Source organism: Nannospalax galili, unplaced genomic scaffold, assembly GCF_000622305.1.
Source record: "Nannospalax galili isolate Female #2095 unplaced genomic scaffold, S.galili_v1.0 scaffold24, whole genome shotgun sequence".
In the NCBI taxonomy this organism is placed as follows: domain Eukaryota; kingdom Metazoa; phylum Chordata; class Mammalia; order Rodentia; family Spalacidae; genus Nannospalax; species Nannospalax galili.
Genome location: NW_008352654.1, coordinates 157254 through 165377, shown reverse-complemented (window position 1 = coordinate 165377; position 8124 = coordinate 157254). Strand labels below are relative to the sequence as shown.

General features: G+C 46.1%; 1 long non-coding RNA gene across 1 annotated transcript in view; it reads right to left on the bottom strand.

Moving 5' to 3' along the window:
• Positions 1 to 1100: 1100 nt before the first annotated feature.
• LOC115067105 overlaps positions 1101 to 8124 on the bottom strand; it is a 21967-nt gene continuing 14943 nt past the window's right edge. The window contains exons 2-3 of the long non-coding RNA XR_003846542.1: positions 7199 to 7380; positions 1101 to 1203 (exon numbers count right to left, since the gene is read on the bottom strand). This is a non-coding gene — a long non-coding RNA (uncharacterized LOC115067105). The remainder of the gene's footprint in view (positions 1204 to 7198; positions 7381 to 8124) is intronic.

Here is an 8124-nt window from a genome sequence, read left to right as displayed (position 1 = left end):
CCTTCCCTCCCTCCCTCCCTCCTTCCTTCCTTCTTGTCCTTTCTTTTCTTCTTTTCTTTTACGGAATCCAGGGCCTCCCACATTTTAGTGCTCTGCCAGAGTCACGCCCCGGCCTCATAATTTTGAGGATTATGAGTTCATTTATTTTGAGACAGAATCTTGCTCTGTAGCCCTGGCTAGCCTGGTACTGACCTCAAACTTGAGGCAATTCTCCTGCTTCAGCCTTCCAAGTGCCAGTCACAAGAGCGTACCACCATGCTCTGCTTCAAGTCTTAAATACTCTGTGATCCAACAAAATATGATTGTGGGTCAGGTTTGTCCCTAACATTTTCATGGCCTGGGACAGAGTACAGAGATCACATACAGAGGTCATTAGTATAGGTAGTGAAGGGGAGACAGCCTCCGGCTGCAGCCTATCTGTGCTGCTCATCCCTCCCTGGCTCCTCCTGTCCACATCAAGTTCCATCTATACATCTTTTGGCCACCTTGGGAAAAAGAATCCAGGGAAGAGCTGAAGCCCCTGAAAGCCAGCAAAGGGCATTGTCTTGGTCAGATGGAGCGTGACTGCAAAGGTCAGAGGGCTCATAGTAGGTGTGTCTCTAATGTTCTCAGGACCCCTTGCTACACCAGAAGGGGTACAGCAAGAGACAGACCAGTGCTGGTCTCTGTAACATGGCAAGTCCAGAGAAGGGAGCCCTCGTGTATGAGTCTAGGGTGGCACACTGAGGCCGGACAATTTCTTACCGATGTAGGTCAGCAATTTCTCCTTGGAAAGCCCAGGCTACGGCAAGCAATGGGTACAAAATAGCATTATCTCTGCTGCCAGTCAACTTGACTTGGGGCTCCTGGGGATGCTTGTTTCCCTGTCTGCTGGCGTCTGCTTCTTACTAGCAGTATAATTCCGAGTGAGTGAGTGTCAAAGCGAATTACGAGAAAGCCAGATTTTCAGGCCTTAAGTTGAGAAGTGTGGGTGGGGAGAGAAAGGGAGACAAGTGAACTCAAAGGTCACAGGGTTGCCGTCTGCTGGACCAAAACTTACCAGCAGTGTTTATTAATATTTCCAGCCCATGTTGCAGTTACGCCTGTGGCTTTGTGATGACGGAGAAAAGACAGATGGGTGCCCCACTTCTTTGGGGGGACGTGTAAACTCTCTCCCTCTGCCCTGGCTCCTTTCTCCGCACTGGTTTCAGCATTCCAAAGTTGCTCCAGAGAGTCTAATGTTAAGGTACCAAACAGGTTTTTGGTTTGATTTGGTTTGGCTACTTTTTATATAGCCAGGCTGGCCTCAAACTTGTAATCCTCCTGAGTGCTGGCACTATAAGCATGCATCACCACACCCAGCAAGATTTCATACTTTCTGTCAGAGTGGACTGACATGTTAAGACCTACCTAGAGACATAATGCGTAACTCAAAGGAAGGAGCTCTTAATGGTGGAGCTTTAGGTTTGCACCATGTATGCAGAGATGTTTGAAGGAATTCTTACCGTGGCGATGAGCAACGTCTGCCCTGGCCTTAAGTGGTACCACACAGAGTGGGAGATAGGGCTAGGAAGGAAACAGAGGTGTGTCCCTCCTAAAAATCCTGTGTGTATGTCATATGTGCATTTGTGCGTGTGGATGCACATTAGTACACGTGTGTGTGGAGGCCAGAGTTTCACTTTGGGTATCTTCCTCTACTGTTTTCTACTTTATTTTTTAATTTTTAAAATTTACTTATTTTTATTTTATGTGTATGAGTGTTTTGCCTGCATGTTATGCAATGCCCTTAGAGGTCAGAGGAGGGTGCGTGATCCCCATATGAGTGCTAGGAACTGGACCTCCTGGATCCTCTCCAAGAGCAGCCAGCACCTTTTTGTTGTTGTTGTTTTTTGTTTTCTTAAAAGTTTTTAAAAAATATTTTATTATTTTTATTTTATGTGTATGAGTGTATTGCCTGCATGTACGTGAATGCACCCATGTCGTGCAATGCCTGGGAGGTCAGAAGAAGGCTTCGGATTCCCCTGGAACTGGAGTTAAGGACGGTTCATAGCTGCCATGTGGGTGCTGGGAACTGAACCCAAGTCCTCTGTCTTCCGCTGCTCCAGCTCCGTTTTTTTTTTTTTTGAGATAAGGTTTCCCTGTAGCCCCAGCTGGTCTGGAACTTGCTATGTGGGTCTCAATCTCACAGAGATCCAACTACCTCTCCCAAGTGCTGGGTGGGACTAAAGGCGTGTGCCACTATGCCCAGATTCCACCTTACTTTTTGAGACAAGGTCGCTCACTGAACTGAGCTCATGTATTAGCTAGACTATCTGGCTACGGAGCTCCAGGAATCCTCCCGTTTCTGCCTTCCAAGCACTGGGATTATGGATGCCTGCTGCTGCACCTGGCTTTTTATTTTGTTTTGTTTCTTTCCCGTTTGTGTGGGCAGGGGTTGTTTGTTTGCTTTGGTCCTTTTGAATCTCACTTTTTTGAGTGACACAGTTCTCACCAATGAGGTTGAAGCAGATACTGCCAGGGAGGGCTTATGAGAAAGATCTTTAAAGAGAGGCTGCTGCAGTTGACACATGCCTTTCTTCTTTTTGCCTGGAAGGCAGATGCAATGCTAGCTGTGGAGCAACCATCTTGGGACCATGAGCAAATCATGTATGCATACAAAGGAAGAAAACAGGTTCTAGGTCCCTGATAATGCTTCAGAAATATAGTGAAGATATGCGCTCTTGATACAAGGTTCTGTTCTCTTCTAAGCCAAAGTGGAAACCTCACACTGTTGAGATGTTCTTCTACAGCTTAATCTCATCCTGTTTACTGTAGGAGTCAAAGAAGCAAACAACCAAACAAGGAAATAAAGCCATTCCCATGAGCTCAGCAGCTCTTGACCATGGGCCATCAGACATGTTCAGTTATTACACCTTGAGAGAGAGCTGCTACTGGTGTCTAGCAAGTAGAGGCCAGGGATGCTGCTGAACATTCTAGAAGACACACAGCAGTCCCTCCAACAAACACCCTGCCTCAAATGTATCACAGAGCTTCCGGTGCCTAGCCAATCAGCCCATCACACTACCCTGATACCCCAACCTATCCCTTCTCTCTGGGAACAAGCCCTGTGCACTGGTGGAGCCCAGCAACCCTCACCCTTGGCTGTATCTTGCGCTTTCCTTTGCTCACGTGCCTTCCGCTTTCTCCACTCATCTGTTTATTCAGTGGTCTTTTATCAGTGTATGAGATGATTCTCAACTAAATGGCCAGAGAAGCATGGCTTTATCACACTACATTTGTGGGAGTTTGGGTTTGTTTGGTTGGTTTTATTATTTTTAATTTTTTATAACATTTAAACTTATTTAGGGAGGGGTGCAGGCCATGTTGTGCATATGAAGGTCAGAGGACAATTTTCAGGAGTTAGTTCTCCCCAGCCTCCCTTTTTTATTGATTGACTCCCACTATGTGGTAGTGTTTACGTAGAGGCCAGCGGTCAAGATCTGGTGTCTTCCTCTACCACTCTCCACCGTATTTTTTGAGACAGGGGCTTTCCATGAACCTGGAACTTGAACATTTTGGATAGGCTGGCTGGCCGGGAAACCCCTAGGATCCTCTGGTCTTCAACTATGCCCCCCGCCAAGCAATGGGGTTACGGATGCACACTGATGCATACAGATTTTATGTAGGAGCTGGGGACCTGAACTCGGGTACTGAGGCTTGCACAACAAGCACTTTATCTGCCAAACCATCTGTTTTCCCAGCCCACTTCATGTTTTCTTCAGCTATCAGCTAGGGAAACACTGTTGATTCCTAGTGTAGACCAGAACTTCTTGATCCCATGGCTTCAGAGTTATCCTTAGTTATGTAGTGAGGTTGAGACCAGCCTGGGCTACAGGAGACCCTGTCTTAAAAATAATAATAATAATATTTTTAAAATACCATTTGTGGGGCTAGAGAGATGGCTCTGCAGTTAAGAGCACTGGCTGCCCTTGCAGAGGACTTGGGTTTGGTTCCCATCACCCACATGGTGGCTAACAACCATCTGTAACTCCATTTCCAGGGGATCCAACACCCTCTTCTGGCCTCAATGGGCATTACATGCACCTGGTGCACTCTCATACACATGGGCAAAACACTCATACACATAAACTAAAAATAAATAGAAGTTTTAATCCATCCATAACCTGGGCAAAGTCTCCTAGAGGTGGCCAGTGTTAGACAAAAAAGCATTTAGCTGTCTAAATTGGTTATTCATTACCCCCCAGGTAAGGGTGGATTGAGATTGTCTTTGTCTTGTTTACTGTTATATCCCTCATGTCTAACAGAGAAGGTGCTTATTATTTACATGCATGTTTAATAAATGAATTAAAGAATGATAAAATATCACAAATTCATTCACTACTATATACTCAAGGCTTATCTACTTCAGTTTGAAGATCTTGAATTTGTCCTGTGACTAACATTTCCTGAGGAAGAAGGGCTGACTGCTGATGACCTGGAGGTTACAGACTCCTGGGATACAGATCTGGCTGTCTGGGGCTATCACCTAGGAGCAGAAGACAGGGTGTCACTGCACTGTGACCCAAAACTGGAATACAGGTGATTAGAGTGACTTTTCTGTCACCTGGTAGACATCCCTCTTTCCGGTAAAGCACCCTAATTTCCCTTTCAAGGATTGCCTCTTGGGCTAGGGAGATGGTTCTATGATTAACAGCACCTACTACTCTTCCAGAGGACCCAAGTTCAGTTCCCAGCAACCATGTCAGGTGGCTCACAACCACCCGTAACCCAGCTCCTGGGGGAGCCAACACCTCTGGCTTCCATGGATACCTTCATTCATGTGCACAGATACACACAGGCACACGCATATAAACATAATTTTTAAAAATTGAAGCTGGGCATGGTGGCTCATGCCTTTGATCCCAGCATTTGGGAGACACAGGCAGGCAGATCTCTATGAGATTAAGGCCAGCCTGGTCTATGAAGTAAGTTCTAGGTTAGCTGGGACTACATGGAGACCATTTCAAAAAAAAATTATTTTGAAAAGAAAAATATTTTAAAGAATTGTCTCTTTTCTAATGCCACCACTGTTGAATGCCCACCAAAACTGGGTGATAAGACCCTGTTGCTGAAGACCACATGCTCTGGTCACAGGATGTAGAGAAATGAAGCTGGTGCTGAGCTGGATGCTTCTACCCTGTAGGCTAGAGTTCGTAGTTTCCGAAGGGGCTGTGTAGGCTGCTGACGGGAAATTATCATCAACAGTCCTATTCAGCTGTGAACCCTGAGCACAACACTACTGACCTGCAGGCAAGATGTGCCCACGGGTGCAATAGTCACAAGTCTGTAACAGAGATAACCAATCATTTTCTGACTGGATTTGAGGACCATCCCCAGGAGGGAATTCACATCTGGCACCTGTAACCCTAGTTAAAAACCTGACTGAAAGGTTGGAGAGATGGCTCAATGGTTAAGAGCACTGACTGCTCTTGCAGAGGACCCGGGTTCAAGTCCCAGCACCTACATGGCGGCTAACAACCATCCTCAACTCCAGTTCCAGGGGAATCTATTATGGGCCTTCTCTCTCCTCCACCTCCATGTGCTCGTCTGAAATAAGCACTGGAGCACTTGTGAAAGAAAAAAAGGTGAAAAATAAGTGCTGTATAGGGGTGGGGATTGGGCTGCGGTGAGGTAGCCGAGACTCCTATGGGCCTCTTTTCCTGTTCACATTTGTTCTTACAGATAAACAGATTCAAAGGAGGTCAGCTGATTTGCCAAGGTCACATTGTTAAATGTGTACATAACACTCAGATCTGCCTGCTCTGCCTCAAGGGCTAGAGCTACAGGCCAGGCTTGAGGGACTGGGGGAATCTGTCCAACTCCAGGATTACAATCAGATCCATGAGGATGGTAGGACTGGGGTGGTGCTGCCACCTAGTGACAAGATGGAAAACTGTGGAAGCCAGTCTGGATGCCCTGCTGCATCCCTGCTTCCTAGCCTGAGAGGACCTGGACACCTGGACTGCCCATGGCAGCCACTCCTTCCTTGTTCTGGAAGGAGCTGGGTTCACAGCTCTGGCCTCTAGATGCAAGTTGCCACCTTGTTGGGCACCTCAGAGTGCAACTCTAATGAGATGCGTGGATGACTGACAGGCTGCTCTCTACAGCTGACTCCAAACACAAGTTCTGAAGACCTTCAGTGTGAGGGTCAAGGTTAATGGCAACCATTTTCAGGGAAAGACTTCTGCTTTCTGTGTCAGGCCTGTTCAACTCCATTCATCAAGCATCAGTTAGTTTTCTAGTACCTCGTTAAGTTTGTCTAAATTCAGAGCAGGGACTTGAACCCCAAGCCTCAGACTCCAGTGTTCCTGTTCCACCATGTCGCCCTGTGTCCCACTTCTCTCCAGTTGGATTCACCTGGTGTTTGTGTCAGTCGAGTCTTACAGACACAATGACTCAAGAATGGGTGTGAGGCCAGGGGAAGTGCCTGTGTCAGCAGATTGGTTTTCCTGACCTTTATGCAGTGAGGAGTCACCTCAGTTTGAAACACGTGGCTGCCGAGTGATTTCTGCCTCAACTGAAATATGGACTTGATCATGATCAATGGGCAGATAAACTGAAACACTTCCCTATTTCCACGCCCTGCACTTTCCACAGCACCTTATGGGGTTTCTCTCTCTTCTCCCGAGTCTGTATCACCACATGGAAGCCAGAGACTGTATTTCCCTTTAGACCCAGTTCTCAGAATCTTGTAGAGGGGGATAAAGCACTACCTAGAATGTGGACTATTTGGTTCTGCCCAAAATTAACCTAGTAACTTCTTGGTCTAGTCCTTAAAGATTGCCTCCAATGTGCATAGTTCATATCTCAAAATTCACATTAGATTATGTGCTATATAAACTGGTTGCCATAGTGATAATATAAACATAGGGTGTGTTGTAACAGCAGGTAACTGGTGGCATTGCCCCACAGTACATATTTTAGGCCTGGAATATGCAGCCCAGTGATACAAACCAAAGATTTCTTGCATTTGGGCATCACTGGAGCGTTTGAAGTTTTGATTCAAACTCCAGACTTCCCCCTACTTCCCTTTACAAAACATGAGTGCATTCATCAAATTTGGGTGATAGGATTCCAAGGGTTCATGAACTCCCAAAGGCATTCGTGGACCCCAAGGTACAAACTGCCATCCGTTAACACAGCACCCCCACCACAACCACCACCAAGACGCAAAGGATACAGCAGCTAATAGAAAGCAGGGCAGGCACCAGCGAGGTACACAGAGATGGAATGAGATTCCATCAGCTCTAGGGTGGTCACAGAGCAGTGAGGCAGGGCATAGAAGCCATTGCCCATGAGGTGGGATCTTTGATGCAGGGCCATGTCGATTTGTCAGCTCTGACACAAGTCATCAATGGTGAGCTGGAAGGGTCAGGGATGAAGGGCAATAATGAGACCAGGAACAGATGAAGGTTATGTGATATACCATTGCTTGATAATCATTTTTTAAAATGTGGAAGCTTAATAGGTTTTTAAATAATACATTAATATATTAAAATGTTCCTTTGACAAAATGTTCTTGTGTTAATATGGCCAGGTCAAGTGTCCTTTGAATGCAATGACTGAATGATTCAACCTTAGTGAGATGACTGGTATACATGGGACAGGATCCCAAGGATACACACACACACACACACACACACACAAAATCTCTCGCCCTCCCTCCCTCCTTTCCTCCTTCCCTTCCTCCCTCTCTCCCCAACTCCCTCCCTCCCTCTCTCTCACCTAAAATAAATGTCTTCCATGCCTGGCCTAATGCCTGAAATTCTATTCTTAGAACTTTAGTCCTATGATTTAAGGCATTTATTAAAATAAAATGCAAATGTTTCTAGTAAGAAAAACATTCTATCATATCACCCAATTATGCTGTAGGCAGAAGTTTTGCTTGCTCCTTCTCCAAAGATTTTTTTTAATTCACAAGAGGAGAGAGAGGGAATAAAAAAGTTAAACGTTGGGACTGGAGAGATGGCCCAGCAGTTAAGAGCACTGACTGCTCTTGCAGAGGACCCAGGTTCGATTCTCAGCATTCACATGATGGCTAACAACCATCTATAACTCCAGTTCCAGGGGATCCAACTCCCTCTTCTGACCTCTGCAGGCACTGCA